This window comes from Anomaloglossus baeobatrachus, chromosome 3 (genome assembly GCF_048569485.1).
Source record: "Anomaloglossus baeobatrachus isolate aAnoBae1 chromosome 3, aAnoBae1.hap1, whole genome shotgun sequence".
Lineage (NCBI taxonomy): Eukaryota > Metazoa > Chordata > Amphibia > Anura > Aromobatidae > Anomaloglossus > Anomaloglossus baeobatrachus.
The window spans coordinates 693,843,397-693,860,642 of record NC_134355.1 but is presented as its reverse complement, the minus strand read 5'-3'; the positions used below and the strand labels follow the sequence as shown (position 1 = coordinate 693,860,642).

Below are 17,246 nucleotides of genomic sequence, written 5' to 3'. Positions count from 1 at the left end.
GGGGCTGATGTCCACACCAGGTGGGGTGGAGCCAGGCGGTTGGCCCCACCCACCGAGGAGTTCACAGTCCTGAAGGTGGGGAAAAAGCAGTGAGTTGGAGTTGAGTTTAGGGAAGTGAAGGAAGTGGAGTGAAGGGGAGAAGCTGCTGGTGTCTGGGACGGAGCCCAGGCACAGTGAGCAAGGTCGGCAGACGGTGGTGGCCGTCTGCAGGAGTGGGAGCAGATCCGTGGAACCGAAGGACTGGAGACGGGTGGTGGGCCCGCCGGTACCGTACCGGGGAACAGATCCTGTAACCAGCACACAGGCAGGGCCATCGGACCTCGACCAGGCTAGGAGCCGCCGGCAAAGGTCAAATCCGAGTGTGACCGGAACCCTCAGGGTTCCCTAACTACCAAGTCCCGTCAGAAGGCAACCGCCCAACCCGTCAGGATAAAGAGCCACCACCAAGGGCTAGAGATCCAAAGGGCCAGCGCCTGCGGGCAACGAGAGCTCCCTAGGGCTTTACACCAGGGAGTGGACTACCGTTGGAAAACCATCATAGTCAAAACAGTTTCAGGGTGCAGGGAAAGACAGCCACCACCACCTGTCCGGGGAGAACACAGACGCAGCAGTCAGCTGCGGGACCCGTCCATCCAGCCGTTTGGTTTACCGATGACTTTTGTGCTTTTGTATCTGAGTGAGTACAACAGTGCCATCCGGCACCGCGCTGCGCTGTCCCTGCGACCCTGCTCCCCAGCTACCCTGCCTCCCCATATCATCACCGGGCCCCGGGATCACCAACCCCCTACCCACGGAGGGGGAATCTACATCTCAGCTGCTCCCTGCCATCACTCCCGGGATCCCCGTCACTAAGCAGCGGTGGTGCCCACTATCACCACGACCCGTGGGTGCTGTCACGAACTAACAAATCCCAAAATACCAGAAACCACCCCCTTTTCACTCACGGGGGAGGAGCGCTGCTCGAGTCCCCGGATCCGGCCCACCGCTCGAGCCACCGGGCAGCACCCAGCAGAGGCGCCGGACCTGAGCGTTAGTGAGCGCACCCCGCCGCCCGCGACATATATATAAGATTATCTCCACACAAGAGCATTTTATATAATGTCCAATTGCAGAAATCATTATTATTCCAAGATCTATTGATTGCAATGAACTTTAAAATTTACTTTGTTTATAGCACATGCAATAGAACAAAGTCCTGCACCACTCAATCCACCTGAGTTACCTTGTGCAGTTGACCCACGTGTCTGGAAGTCAGCTCCAGGCTCAGAGAAAGTCCGTTCTAAGGCGGGCTTTGCACACTACGATATCGCAGGTGCGATGTCGGTGGGGTCAAATTGAAAGTGACGTACTTCCGGCATCGCAGGCGACATCGTAGTGTGTAAAGGCTTGATGATACGATTAACGAGCGCAAAATCGTCGTAATCGTATCATCGGTGCAGCGTCGGCGTAATCCATAATTATGCTGATGCGACAGTCCGATGTTGTTCCTCGTTCCTGCGGCAGCACACATCGCTGTGTGTGAAGCTGCAGGAGCGAGGAACATCTCCTACCGGCGTCACCGCGGCTTCTGTAGGATATGCGGAAGGAAGGAGCTGGGCAGGATGTTTACATCCTGCTCATCTCCGCCCCTCCGCTGCTATTGGCCGCCTGCTGTGTGACGTCGCTGTGACGCCGCACGACCCGCCCCCTTAGGAAGGAGGCGGGTCGCCGGCCAGAGCGACGGTCGCAGGGCAGGTGAGTGCGTGTGAAGCTGGCATAGCGATAGTTTTCGCTACCCCAGCTATCACACGATATCATACCTGCGACGGGGGCGGGCACTATCGCGTGCGACATCGCAGCATCGGCCTGCGATGTCGCAACATGCAAAGCCCGCCTAAGTGTGCTGGTCAGAAGATAAGGAGAAAGTCCAATAATATCCAAAGGAGAAAGAAGTCCAACCGCAAACAGCTTCAGTGCCAGGGGTACTTTATTGAAAAACGAGGTTCTTCATAAAAGCGGCGAGATGGGACCTGGATGCGGGATCCCTCACCTGAGGACAGGTAATGGATCCCGCATCCAGGTCCCATCTCGCCGCTTTTATGAAGAACCTCGTTTTTCAATAAAGTACCCCTGGCACTGAAGCTGTTTGCGGTTGGACTTCTTTCTACTTTGGATATTATTTAACTTTGTTTATAGGAATAGCCCTTTAAGGCTAAAATTGAATATATTTGCTGCTTCCTCTAAATGCACCAACAAGTTGGCAAAGTAACAATGTTTTTAGGTAAAAATGGAAAATCCCTTTCCAAAGAAAAAAAAAAAGAAAGAAAAAGCAAGTCCAGGAAGCTTCATATTTCATGCCCTCCTCCTCCGCCCGTCATATGTTGCATCATAGCTATTCAGTTCATTATTTGCTGCAACTTCTCTGTCTACAGCAGCGACCGTCATGGAGGACAAGGGTCTCTGGATGGTGGGGTCCGGCCTGCGGCCAGAAGACTCAACTGAAAGTCTGCAATCTTTACACAACGGAGAAGAACAGCGAGAAAACTACTGGGCAGATCCAAGCAAGGTGAGTGACAGAGGGTGAAATCCAGACCTGGAGACGGGGTGTAATGTGCGGACACGAGAGTAAAAGGTGGAAATGTATTGTAAGGTGCCATTGAGAAGGAACACGAAGCCTCTGCACGTCCACCATGGCTGATCATTAGGGTGGACGGAGGTTTATTGCTGAGTCACTGTGCTCACCGGCCGCTGTACAGTATAGAGTGTCCTGTATAGAAAGACTGATCTCTGTGGGAGGATCAGAATAATCCTGTAGATATGATCCTTATTAATGGATAACAGAAATAAACTATGTAATGTTACAAAGTGAGAGAACACGGAGGTCCCGTCATCAGGCCAGTACAACAAAGCGTCTAACAAAACCCAAAAAGAGCCGAGGCGGCCGAATAATGACAAAACAAACTGGGCTCAGAGAGTGAATCCTTAATTAGCGGATGTGAGGGGGTATGCGACAGAGCAGTGAGGGACGCCAGGCCAAGGAACAATACAAAGGGCTTTATTGGAACCACAAAGATAAATCACCAAACAAATATAAATCCTTAAAGTCTGCAAGGAGTCCACAACAAAACAATAGATCCGGGGGCGCCTCCCGGTATTCCAACGCCAGGGAAAATAGGGCAATGGTCAGCTGACATCAACCCCATATATTACCCCGATTGCCTTGGTGCGATGAGCCAGGTAAAGCGCCAGAATTGACGCTACTTATGGATACTTCCCTTCTTTGGCGGCTGCGGGCTGCTATTTTTAGACTGGGAAGGGCCAATAACCATGGCCCTTCCCACCCTGATAATACCAGTCCCAAGCTGTCAGTTTTACCGTGGCTGGTTATCAAAAGCAGGAGGAACTGCATTTCATTTTTTTAAAATGATGGGGTCTCCTCTATTTTTGGTAACCAGCTGACCGCTGAGGGTTGCAGCCTTCAGCTGCTGCTTTACCCGCGCTGGTTATCAAACATAGAGCGGAGCCCAAGTCTGCTCTGCGGCCTTCCAGCAAGCTTTATTCACAAACAGGAACCGGATGTACAGTAAAAGGTCCGTATTCAGGATTCAGCACCAGACACAAGGCATTCGGTACAAACCCCAAATTTTACAGTTCGGTTTCACTCATCCCTAGTAATAATAAGTCTATGGTGATACATAATAATAATACAAAACATTTATTTTGTTTCCTCCAGCCGGGCGGAAGAATAAAGTCTTCATCTATGTCTGATCTGGATGACGACTCCCACCTGCCTGACGATGTGCAGGTAATCAAAAAATATTACAGATAAGATCATTTGTTATTCTCATTGTGGACAATCTCCTCTCCGCATGCGGTTTTGCCGCGGTGTTGCCGCAAATTTTCCGCGAGTTGTTTCCTGCGTTTTTTTACCATTATCTATGGCAAAAACCGCAGATACCTGTGGAAAGAAGTGACTTGCACATTCTTTTTGCTGCAGAAAACATGCAGCAAAACCTGTAAGGGAAAAAACGCAGTGTGCGCACAGCATTTTTTTTACCATAGGTTTTGCTGTGGAAGGACTGCAGCGAGGTTATGAACATTTTCTGCAGCAAAAACATGCAGCAAAACCGCGGCAAAAAACGCAGCGTGCGCACAGTTATGCAATATTTTTTTTAGCACAGGCATTGAACTATTATATATTGGACCTTTGCATGTAGTCTTTTATGCAGTATACTATATCCATAATTCTGCCCTCCTTTCTATCTATGCACAAGATTTTTATACATTATATCATATATCAAAAATAATCTATAATTGATGGCAATGTATTATACCATTTCATTCCAATGTTTAGGTTATATGGCCTTGCATATGGACTCCTTGCTTTTTTAATAGTTTTAATATTCATATTGTAATTTCCTAATAAAATTGTGTTTATTAATTGGGTTGTTGGCACTAGTTTTCTCCTTTGGAGTAGTTGTTTGATTGTATTCAAAGGGCTTCCCTACATTAATAGTAAGGTATATGTATAGTGACTATTATATAGACTATACACTATATGCAGAGCTCCTGTGTATAATGTCAATGGTGATCACTGTAATATCTGTATAGTTATACCCTAAATAATATATACAGAGCTCCTGTGTATGTCAATGGTGATCACTGTATTATCTGCATACTTACACTATACGCTATATACAGAGCTCCTGTGTATAATGTCAACGGTGATCACTGCAATACCTGTATACTTACACTATAATATATACAGAATTCCTGTGTATAATGTCAATGGTGATCACTGTATTACCTGTATACTTACACTATATACAGAGCTAAGAAAGCCCAAAATAAGAATAATATGAACATATACCCTTGTGTAACTAAATAAAAGCATAGTGCATATAAATAAACATAGGGTACTTAGTAAACACTATTTTTGATCAAAAAAGCGTAAAGCCATCCCACCGCGACAAGGTGTACCCAAATCGGGACAGTACCTACACTCTAATATTAAAACCTCACCATAGATCAATCTGAATAAGGGCAGAGAGTGGCTGGATCCCGACTATTGGCACACAGCCATGGGATGCAATGGATGAATTGCTCAGCTCATTTGAAAGGGGGCCACAACCTCTTTGTACTGAGTACAAGACACTAGAGAAAAAACAAAAAAAAAATGAGCCGGAGTGTGAGTTGGTATACATGCATGTTGTATTCAGAGTGCCTCCCTACATTAATGGTTAGGTATATGTATAGTGACTATTATATAGACTATACACTACATACAGAGCTCCTGTGTATGTCAATGGTGATCACTGTAATATCTGTATACTTACACTAAATAATATATACAGAACTCCTGTGTACAATGTCAATGGTGATCACTGTATTACCTGTATACTTACACAGGTGCTCTGTATATAGTGTATAGTGTATGTCAATGGTGATCACTGTAATACCTGTATACTTAAGGCCGCTTTACACGCTGCGACATCGCTCAAGCGATCTCGTTAAGGTCATGGAATTTGTGACGCACATCCGGTCGCTTTAGCGATGCCGTTGCATGTGACACCTATGAGCGATTTTGCATCGTTGCAAAAACTTGCAAAATCACTCATCGGTGACATGGGGGTCCATTCTCAAATATCGTTGCTGCTGCAGTAACGATGTAGTTCGTTGTTCCTGCGGCAGCACACATCGCTCCGTGTGACACCGCAGGAACGAGGAACCTCTCCTTACCTGCATCCCGCCCGCAATGCGGAAGGAAGAAGGTGGGTGGGATGTTTGTCCCGCTCATCTCCGCCCCTCCGCTTCTATTGGGTGGTGGTTTCGTGACGCTGCTGTGACGTCGCTGTGACGCTGAACGAACCGCACCCTTAGAAAGGAGGCGGTTTGCCGGGCACAGCGACGTCGCAGGGCAGATAAGTAGTGTGACGGGTCGGCGCGCTGTTGTGCGCCACGGGCAGCGATTTGCCCGTGTCGCACAACCGATGGGGGCGGGTACCCACGCTAGCGATATCGGGACCGATATCGCAGTGTGTAAAGCGGCCTTAAGGTGGTCTCTGCTCCTTTCTTCTCACTTCTTTACTGTTTGCAAATATGACTTCAGCAGTGGCCACAGTAAATGCTGCTCTGCACGGCCCCATCCACGAGCAAAAGGGTAACTACACCGTGTGCAGAATTATTAGGCAAGTTGAATTTTAGAGGATTTTTTTATTATTGATCAACAACTATGTTCTCAAATCAACCCAAAAGACTCATAAATACAAAGCTTAATATTTTTGGCAGTTGGAGGGGTTTTTAGATTTGGCTTCTTAGGAGGATCTGTTTGTGCAGGTGACTATTACTGTGCAGAATTATTAGGCAACTTAATAAAAACCAAATCTATTCCCATCTCACTGTTTATTTTCACCAGGTAAACCAATATAACCGCACAAAATGTAGAAATAAACATTTCTGACATGCAAAAACAACACTCAAAGAAATTAGTGACCGATATAGACCCCTTTCTTTCTGATGACACCCAGCAGCCAACCATCCATAGATTTTGTCATTGCTTGATCTGGTTACGATCAACATTCAGCGTCAGCCGTCTTGACTGCTGACGCTGGGGCGGTACACCTCGAAACTTCTGGCGTCACGAACAGGATCCGAGCAGGACCCACTTACCTGGGTGACGTGCGCCTTAGAGCCAAAAACCGTGAGTCAAAATTCCTCTTCCCGCCAATTCCGCCACATTTTCCCTGTGAAAGCGCGCAAAGTTTAAGCCCCGCCCTTCGTCTTGCGTGTGAGGCTGAAACTGGAAGGTCCCAGAGGGCCACAGCGCGCAAAAGCGTGCTGAGTGAAAACCGAGGGGGCGTGCCAGAATGTAACAACAGCGGAAGAGAAGCAGGGATGCCAGGACTCTGCCATAACGTTCCTGGACGACGCAGAGGCAATATGGCGGAGCGGAGCTGGTCACCGGAGCGTGCTGTGACCAGGACCGCGACTTGGCTAGAGGAAGAGACGGAACAACTGTGCAGGAGAATGCGGTCGCAGTTCCTGTTCATACTAAACCACTGGAGGGAAGAGATGAGGAGCCTGGTGATGGCGGTGCGAGCCCGTGAGATGGTAGTCCCACGAGAAGAGAGGGTAAGCGGTTACGCAGTCCCTGTCAATTACCCTAAACCAGCCATTGTGGCTGAGGGATCCGGACCATCTCCGCTCACGGCGAGTATTCCACCATCACCTACCGCATCCTCGGCGGACGCAAAGCTGCCCACAGCAATCCCGGCAGCAGAACCTGCAGTGCTTGTATATGAGTCTCCAGCAACAGAAACCCCGGTCTCGACTATCATCCCAGTCATGACAGCGGTCATATGGACCCCGGCCAGACCAGACCCGGCCGCCTCACCGGGCCCGTACTCAGAAGCGGAGCACCCGGACCCTGCAACCCCAACTGCGGAGCAGTCGGTTTCTCAGTCTACAACTATGGAAGTGGAACCTAAAGATGCACCGGTTCCGCTACCGCGCGGCATCTCGACGGCTGTTGGGGCCGCAAGAGTCCACCTAAAGCCAGAGCCAGTTAGGGAGCTGAGGCCGGACGCTGACACCCCCTACTGGGAACGACACCAGTACCAGTTGCAAGCAGAGCTAGCAACCCGAGACCGGCGACGACGGGAGTTTGCCGCTCGTAACAGAGCAGAAAAGGAGCAAGTGAGCAGAGCTGCTTCCCTTGTTGAGGGGACACGGTGCCGTGGCCTTGTGGATCGGTTTGACCCTGAGCAGGGGTGGGGTTTCATCCGAGAAGCAGGCCTCACAGCTGGGGTGTTTGTATCCCAACGGGACGAGGCACAGCACCTCCCTTGGGGGGCACCCAGAGCGCAACCTTCAATCCGAGGAAATGGTTACCTACACCCGGCACTGCGGGGAGCGGGGCTGTATGCCCTGGAGGTAACCAAGCATGTGATGTTTGAGGAAGGGTTTGTGCCGGCGTCAGTGGCACGTAGTCGCAAGGACGCGTGGCTACGGGACCCGGCAATCTACTATTAAAAATGTTATAATGACAGTGGTTTTACGAAGCCATAGAACTGTTAGGTATCGGTGTTTTCGGTTGTTATTTTCCACAGTTTGATGTTTTTCATTTAGAAATGTTAGCAAATGAATGCTTGAGTAACCAATTGCAAATGAACAAAGAAGTTACCTGATTAACCACTAGATTCTTTACAGAGTGTACACCCGGTATATGGACTCCGTTATGTTTTATATATATATATATATAGTTAGGTCCAGAAGTCTTTGGACAGTGACACAATTTTGGCGAGTTGGGCTCTGCATGCCACCACATTGGATGTGAAATGAAACCTCTACAACAGAATTCAAGTGCAGATTGTAACGTTTAATTTGAAGGTTTGAACAAAAATATCTGATAGAAATTGTAGGAATTGTCACATTTCTTTACAAACACTCCACATTTTAGGAGGTCAAAAGTAATTGGACAAATAAACCAAACCCAAACAAAATATTTTTATTTTCAATATTTTGTTGCGAATCCTTTGGAGGCAATCACTGCCTTAAGTCTGGAACCCATGGACATCCCCAAACGCTGGGTTTCCTCCTTCTTAATGCTTTGCCAGGCCTTTACAGCCACAGCCTTGAGGTCTTGCTTGTTTGTGGGTCTTTCCGTCTTAAGTCTGGATTTGAGCAAGTGAAATGCATGCTCAATTGGGTTAAGATCTGGTGATTGACTTGGCCATTGCAGAATGTTCCACTTTTTTGCACTCATGAACTCCTGGGTAGCTTTGGCTGTATGCTTGGGGTCATTGTCCATCTGTACTATGAAGCGCCGTCCGATCAACTTTGCGGCATTTGGCTGAATCTGGGCTGAAAGTATATCCCGGTACACTTCAGAATTCATCCGGCTACTCTTGTCTGCTGTTATGTCATCAATAAACACAAGTGACCCAGTGCCATTGAAAGCCATGCATGCCCATGCCATCACGTTGCCTCCACCATGTTTTACAGAGGATGTGGTGTGCCTTGGATCATGTGCCGTTCCCTTTCTTCTCCAAACTTTTTTCTTCCCATCATTCTGGTACAGGTTGATCTTTGTCTCATCTGTCCATAGAATACTTTTCCAGAACTGAGCTGGCTTCATGAGGTGTTTTTCAGCAAATGTAACTCTGGCCTGTCTATTTTTGAAATTGATGAATGGTTTGCATCTAGATGTGAACCCTTTGTATTTACTTTCATGGAGTCTTCTCTTTACTGTTGACTTAGAGACAGATACTCCTACTTCACTGAGAGTGTTCTGGACGTCAGTTGATGTTGTGAACGGGTTCTTCTTCACCAAAGAAAGTATGCGGCGATCATCCACCACTGTTGTCATCCGTGGACGCCCAGGCCTTTTTGAGTTCCCAAGCTCACCAGTCAATTCCTTTTTTCTCAGAATGTACCCGACTGTTGATTTTGCTACTCCAAGCATGTCTGCTATCTCTCTGATGGATTTTTTCTTTTTTTTCAGCCTCAGGATGTTCTGCTTCACCTCAATTGAGAGTTCCTTAGACCGCATGTTGTCTGGTCACAGCAACAGCTTCCAAATGCAAAACCACTCACCTGTAATCAACCCCAGACCTTTTAACTACTTAATTGATTACAGGTTAACGAGGGAGACGCCTTCAGAGTTAATTGCAGCCCTTAGAGTCCCTTGTCCAATTACTTTTGGTCCCTTGAAAAAGAGGAGGCTATGCATTACAGAGCTATGATTCCTAAACCCTTTCTCCGATTTGGATGTGAAAACGCTCATATTGCAGCTGGGAGTGTGCACTTTCAGCCCATATTATATATATATAATTGTATTTCTGAACCTGTTTTTGTAAACAGCTAAAATAACAAAACTTGTGTCACTGTCCAAATATTTCTGGACCTAACTGTATATATTGTGAGGTAGCAGCGTTGTTTGGGCAAAAACGTGAGGCAGTGAGGCAGCAGCGTGTTCACACCAACAGTCTATTGTTGCAGCATAAATAGATCCAATTTCCCACAGTCAAAGTCTCTTCCGGATCACCGCCGGTGCATATAGACAAATTCATTGCATCAAAAAGTCTTGTTACCTTAGGACCCCGTTAACCGCAGGGATCTGTGTAAGGTTCTCCTAGGCTCACACTCTTGGCCTGTGTTCACTCCACACAGAGCCAGCCCAGCTCACACAGCATGTGTTAGCTTCACCAAGCCTGGCTCTCAACTGAGACACACCCTGCTGTGCTCTGCATGATTTTAAACGAAAATGCCGGACATGAGGATTGCTACAAAACCTGGACTGGGAGGAGGGATCTGTCTCCCTGTTACCCTTTGTGCTATACTCCCAGTAATAGCTATAGCAAACTCAGAGGGTTTCCAGACACATTCTGGGGGACACATAGCGGTCTTCAAATATTACCCCTGTCACTGCCTCACAATATATATATGTAAGTAAATATTGACCATGGTCACAGGACTGGCGTGACCAACACGAACTTGTGTATTGTATATAGCTGCACCTCCTGTGCCAACCAGAGTCGTCTAAGACCACACCCGGGACCTTAACCTGGTCACGGACCCGCAGATAGGTTTACAGGGGTCAGGCTTGTTTGGGTGGCGAGTTATTGGGATCCGGGACATTGGGACTGGACTGTTGCAGGAAGGGGCTGCAACGGAGCAGGTTGAGCCTCCGTTACCACTAAAACCGGGAGCATCCCATCATTGGGCGATGAACTCTTCAACATGTTTAGTAACGTTTAAGAAAGGTGCCTCCCCTGCGAGGGATGAAAATTGCAACTAAAAATGTTAACCTTGTTTTCTATCTTTTCTACAGTTAAAAAAAAAAAATAAAATAATAAACCTCTGGTGTCCTGTAGCTTGGGGACAAGCTACGTTTAACCAAGGGGGAATGTGATGCCCTGGCCTATCAAGTTGTCACAGGATATTGTGCAATCTGTCCTTCTGCACGGTATCTAATCCTCCTTGGTTACGGGTCCCTGGCCTTTGGTATTGGTAAGAACAAGCTAATGGAAATCCTAGAAACACTCTGCACCACACCCACCAGACACCAATGGGTAGCCTGAAGGGAATAGGGCTGCCTACTTGGGGGGTTGGTTAGGGAGGGTCAGGAGTGTCAGGAGCAGTCAGTTGTGTGGTGACTCTCGTGAGGAGAAGTCACAAGTCAGTTGGAGGAGGTCAGGAGCTGGGCTCCTTGTTAATACTAGGTGGAAGACGTTGGTCTGGGCCTGGTAGGAGCTGGAACCCTGGTCGCAGGGGATTGTGTCAATCAATTGTGGCAAGGAGGGCAGCCGGTGGCCTTGTGCCATCTCCAGGCAGGGGCCAGGGCATGACGGGGTACGTGGACCCTAGGCCGGGAAGTAGCTTCAAGCGTCATAGTAATTCACCCAACGAGGACAAAGTCTTCAAGATTCGTTCTCCACCTGCTCTAAAATTGAGGTACTAGCGCAACGAGGGGGATAGGACTTTCCCAATACACAGTCCACAAAATCCCAAGCGTGAACCCTGAGAGCAAGCTCACTCCGTTCGCCATACAGGTGAGCGGGACCCGACTAGTTCCACACTACAGGGGCCAACCAGTAAAGAAGGTGCCAAGGGAAAGGTCACAGGCTAACAAGCAACACCATTGGGCACGGGATCCAGGCGTGCTCCCTCCCTGCTGCAGCGGTGCTAAGAATTTCGGTTTACAAGTTGTCGGTGTCAGCGTTATTGGACTGAGTGAGTACGCAGTGACCCTTTCCTCCCCAACGGCATCCCCTTATTACCATCACCGAGCCCCGGGGCATTTCCCCCCTACCCACGGAGGGGTTAAACACCTGGCTGTCATCCCATCGCCACAGGGCGCTCCCATCAGCAGCGGTGGTACTCCACTTTACCACACACCGTGGGTGGCATCACGAATTCTAAACACAAAAGCCCCTGTAAATACCCCCCTTTTATTTCGAGTGGCCGCGCAACCCCTCCTGGGTCCGGAGACCCCTTGAGCCACTGCGGATCCGGATCCGAGCAGTCTTGGCTGCTGACGCTGGGGCACTACAAAAGCACCAGTTGTTAATGATAGTTTGAAGAGATGGCTTACGGTTGGGATGAAGACTGTGCTGAGAATGGACATTAGGTGGGACGGGAGCTGGTGAAGTACACAGGTGGTGAAATGTGATCTTGTGAGTAGAGTGGATTTGGAGGAAAAGGGCAAGGTAGTTATGAGGAGAGGTTGTGGTGATTGTGGGCCAAAGCTTGCTCTGATGTCAATCTTCTTATTGAATAAAGAGGCAAAGTCTTCAGCTGAGATGAGAGGAGAGGGAGCTGGTGCCAGGGGATGGAGGAGAGAGTTGAAAGTGTTGAATATCTGTTTAGGGTTGTGGGATAGAGAGGATATGAGGGATGACAAGTAGGTTTGTTTTGCAGCAGTGAGTGCAGACTTGAAAGTGGTGAGGGACTGTTTGTATCTGATGTAATGCTTGGTGGAATGAGACCTCTTCCATCTGTGTTCAGTAATCCTGGAAGCCCGTCTCAGTTCTTTGGTCTGGCTTGTGTGCCAAGGTTGCCTGTTGATTATGCAGGTTTTGGTAGGCGTGAGGGGGGTGGCCGATTCAAGAGCTGCAGAGATTGTGGTGTTATATAAAGTGGCAGCAGCATCTACATCGTGTTGTCTATGCATGGTGATCTTTGCGGCCCTAAATATCTACGACTCTATATACAGTGAAGACATTGTCATGTACAAACTTTTTTATCAAAACAGTGTACAATCATTCCTACATTGCATCTAATTATTGGTACTTGGTGTTCTCCCCAACTATAAATGAAACATCAATAGACTTCATAGATCTCACTATTTTTCAGAAAGGAGAAAGAATACTGACAATAACTTTTTTACCTTCAAGAATGCTACATGTCCAACATGGGGGACTGCGATGGGTTCCAAAGTCACGCCAACATAGGCCAATTTATTCATGGCGATCTTTCAGGCGTTTCTTAACATCAGGAAACTCACTCAGAAGAGTCTAATTAATAAACACAATAAAGATGTCGTAAGACTTTCATCACCACCTTTAGTAACCATGCTGTCCAGATTCTCTGGTGCCAGTGGTGAGAGTGGGAGGTCCATGAAACCACAAGTGTGCAATTTTCATACATACAGCCACGTGCCAACTTGACTTGTGCTGTGTCACTTGATGATTTTTAATTGTTTTTAATGTACATCTATGTGTTTTGTATGTCTTTTGGATATAATAAAATGTTATTGCATGATAATTTTTGGTGATCCCACTTTGTGCACATTCTCTTTTCTCTTGTGGTTTCACTTGATGAAAATGAATTGCATGAAGCCGGGCAGGTCTAGTTGGAATGTGGCCAGAAATCTACAAATTGCATACTTGTGCTCACATGACCATCCACTCTCATCACTGGCATGGGGGAACCCGAAACGTGTGCAGTGCTGTGAGAATTCAGAAGCCTGCAGTCACATTAGCTGGACAAACCCTTTAATTATAAATAAATTAAGCCCTTCAGCATGCCCAATCCTAACAGTGTGTAATATACTCACTGTCAGGATTCTGCTCTGCCCGCTGGTTCATTCCTGTGTGATTTGCAGAATTACGGTTATGTGACATCTTGCTTTTCTTACTGCTTCTCTCAGTATGTCACCGACCATTGTGAAAATTAGTAAGAGCAGCTCGGCACGTGACTATAAGGGTGCAAATGACGGGTCACATGACGACTTATAAAACCGCTTTGGGTGGGAGGAAGGAAGAACTGAATTCTTGCCCCAGGTGCCTCTGAACAAGCAGCAAATAATTTTGTACACCCTGATAAAGGATGCAATATCCTGAGGCCACACCCCTTATTATACAAATACACATTACCTGATGTGCTTCATCCAATCAGGATTCAGGATTATCTAACTGGAGGAGGGGAGTCTGCAGAAAATGCTGATCTGGTCAACACCGCTCCATAGAGCTTAATAGGCACCAACTGTCATCTCAGTAATGGGAAAATCACTGAAGACAGATTTTACCTGTGAATTGATCATTTCAGTCCAAGAAGAGAAAAAAACGGATTTATCTGATATAATATATTGCAAAGTCTCCTCAGTATTGGTCACTCCTTAATAATATGTATAAATAAAACAATAATGGAGGATGGAAAAGGCGATATATAGGTAATAATAGGACTGTGACAATAAGACGAGTAATAATACAGTGGTGATCATTTACACACAAGGTTATATGAAACCACAATTCTGCTTTGTTATTTCAGCGGAGCAGAAACAGATCTGCCGGTGATCTGGAGGATACGCCCCAAGTATCTGACCACCTGCAGGTAACGGGAAATATCACTGCTCTTATTATTGTGTGATGTTGTATTAGATAACAGCAAGAATGCAACCTCTGTCCTCCTCCAGACTCTTCTGTCCTCCTCCAGACTCTTCTGTCCTCCTCCAGACTCTTCTGTCCTCTCCAGACTCTTTCGTCCTCCACCCCCAGACTCTTCCGTCTTCCACCCCCAGACTCTTCCGTCTTCCACCCCCAGACTCTTCCGTCTTCCACCCCCAGACTCTTCCGTCCTCCACCCCCAGACTCTTCCGTCTTCCACCCCCAGACTCTTCCGTCCTCCACCCCCAGACTCTTCCGTCCTCCACCCCCAGACTCTTCCGTCCTCCACCCCCAGACTCTTCCGTCCTCCACCCCCAGACTCTTCCGTCTTCCACCCCCAGACTCTTCCGTCTTCCACCCCCAGACTCTTCCGTCTTCCACCCCCAGACTCTTCCGTCTTCCACCCCCAGACTCTTCCGTCTTCCACCCCCAGACTCTTCCGTCTTCCACCCCCAGACTCTTCCGTCTTCCACCCCCAGACTCTTCCGTCTTCCACCCCCAGACTCTTCCGTCTTCCACCTCCAGACTCTTCAGTCTTCCACCCCCAGACTCTTCTGTTTTCCACCCCCAGACTCTTCCGTCTTCCACCCCCAGACTCTTCCGTCTTCCACCTCCAGACTCTTCAGTCTTCCACCCCCAGACTCTTCCGTTTTCCACCCCCAGACTCTTCCGTCTTCCACCCCCAGACTCTTCCGTCTTCCACCCCCAGACTCTTCCGTCTTCCACCTCCAGACTCTTCAGTCTTCCACCCCCAGACTCTTCTGTTTACCACCCCCAGACTCTTCTGTTTTCCACCCCCAGATGCCTGAGTCTTCCTCCTCAGTCTTCCTCCTTCAGACACCCTATCTTCCTCCTCCCTCTTCCTCCTCCAGACACCTCTCTCTTCCTTCACACACCTCTGTCTTCTTTCTCCACACACCTCTGTCTTCCTTCTTCGGGTTCTTCTTCCAGACTCCTCCGTCTTTCTCCTCCAGATGCCTCTGTCTTCCTTCTCCAGACTGCTATGTCTTCCTTCTGCAGAATCCTCCATCTTCCTCCTCCGGCTTCCTCCTCCAGACTCCTCCGTCTTCCTCCTCCACACACCTCCATCTTCTTCCTCCACACACCTCCGTCTTCTTCCTCCACACACCTCCGTCTTCTTCCTCCACACACCTCCGTCTTCCTCCTCCAGATTCCTCCGTCTTTCTCCTCCAGACTCCTCCGTCCTCCTCCTCCAGACTCTTCGGTCCTCCTCCTCCTCCAGACTCTTCGGTCATCCTCCTCCTCCAGACTCTTCTGTCCTCCTCATCCTCCAGACTCTTCTGTCCTCCTCCTCCTCCTCCAGACTCTTCTGTCCTCCTCCTCCTCCAGACTCTTCTGTCCTCCTCCTCCTCCAGACTCTTCTGTCCTCCTCCTCCTCCAGACTCTTCTGTCCTCCTCCTCCTCCAGATTCTTCTGTCCTCCTCCTCCTCCAGACTCTTCTGTCCTCCTCCTCCTCCAGACTCTTCTGTCCTCCTCCTCCTCCAGACTCTTCTGTCCTCCTCCTCCTCCAGACTCTTCGGTCCTCCTCCAGACTCTTCGGACCTCCTCCTCCTCCAGACTCTTCGGTCCTCCTCCTCCTCCAGACTCTTCGGTCCTCCTCCTCCTCCAGACTCTTCGGTCCTCCTCCTCCTCCAGACTCTTCTGTCCTCCTCCTCCTCCAGACTCTTCTGTCCTCCTCCTCCTCCAGACTCTTCTGTCCTCCTCCTCCTCCAGACTCTTCGGTCCTCCTCCTCCTCCAGACTCTTCGGTCCTCCTCCTCCTCCAGACTCTTCGGTCCTCCTCCTCCTCCTCCTCCAGACTCTTCGGTCCTCCTCCTCCTCCAGACTCTTCGGTCCTCCTCCTCCTCCTCCTCCAGACTCTTCAGTCCTCCTCCTCCTCCAGACTCCACTGTCCTCTCCAGACTCCTCTGTACGCCTCCTCTGTACGCCTCCTTCAGACTCCTCTGTCCTCTTCAGACTTCTCTGTCCTCCTCCTCCAGACTCCTCTGTACTCCTCCTCTGCTCTGTTCTCCTCCAGATCCCTCTGCCTTCCTCTTCCAGATTCCTCTGCTTTTCTCCTCCAGACGCCTATGTCTTCCTCCTCCAGACTCCTCTGTCTTACTTTTCCTGATGCCTCTGTCTTCCTCTTCCAAACCCCTTGTCTTGCGCCGCTGTCTCCTCCGTCCTCTTGGGCCTTGTCTTGCACCGCTGTCTCCTCCGTCCTCTTGGGCCTTGTCTTGCGCCGCCGTCTCCTCCGTCCTCTTAGGCCTTGTCTTGCGCCGCTGTCTCCTCCGTCCTCTTGGGCCTTGTCTTGCACCGCTGTCTCCTCCGTCCTCTTGGGCCTTGTCTTGCGCCGCCGTCTCCTCCGTCCTCTTAGGCCTTGTCTTGCGCCGCCGTCTCCTCTGTCCTCTTCCTCGTCTTGCGCCGCCGTCTCCTCCGTCCTCTTCCTCGTCTTGCGCAGCCGTCTCCTCCGTCCTCTTCCTCGTCTTGCGCCGCCGTCTCCTCCGTCCTCTTTCTCGTCTTGCGCAGCCGTCTCCTCCGTCCTCTTGGGCCTTGTCTTGCGCTGCCGTCTTCTTCCTTGTCTTGCGTTACCGTCTCCTCCCTCCTCTTCCTCCTCTTGTGTTACCGTCTCCTCCGTCCTCTTCCTCGTCTTGCTCTGCTCCTGCACTTCTCTCCTTATTGCTGCCTCCTCAGTCTTCTCTACACTTGTCTTGCGCCGCTGTCTCCTCCGTCCTCTTGGGCCTTGTCTTGCGCCACCGTCTCCTCCGTCCTCTTGGGCCTTTTCTTGCGCCACCATCTCCTCCGTCCTCTTCCTCGTCTTGCTCTGCTCCTGCACTTCTCTCCTTATTGCTGCCTCCTCAGTCTTCTCTACACTTGTCTT

At 49.2% G+C, this 17,246-nt stretch overlaps 1 protein-coding gene across 1 annotated transcript in view; it reads left to right on the top strand.

The window, feature by feature from the left end:
• The first annotated feature begins 2,401 nt into the window (after positions 1–2,401).
• Positions 2,402–17,246, top strand: part of LOC142295789 (early activation antigen CD69-like) — a 60,275-nt gene continuing 45,430 nt past the window's right edge. Inside the window, exons 1-3 of the mRNA XM_075338881.1 lie at positions 2,402–2,545; positions 3,713–3,784; positions 14,251–14,313. The gene's annotated coding sequence lies outside the window, so the exon portion shown is untranslated. The remainder of the gene's footprint in view (positions 2,546–3,712; positions 3,785–14,250; positions 14,314–17,246) is intronic.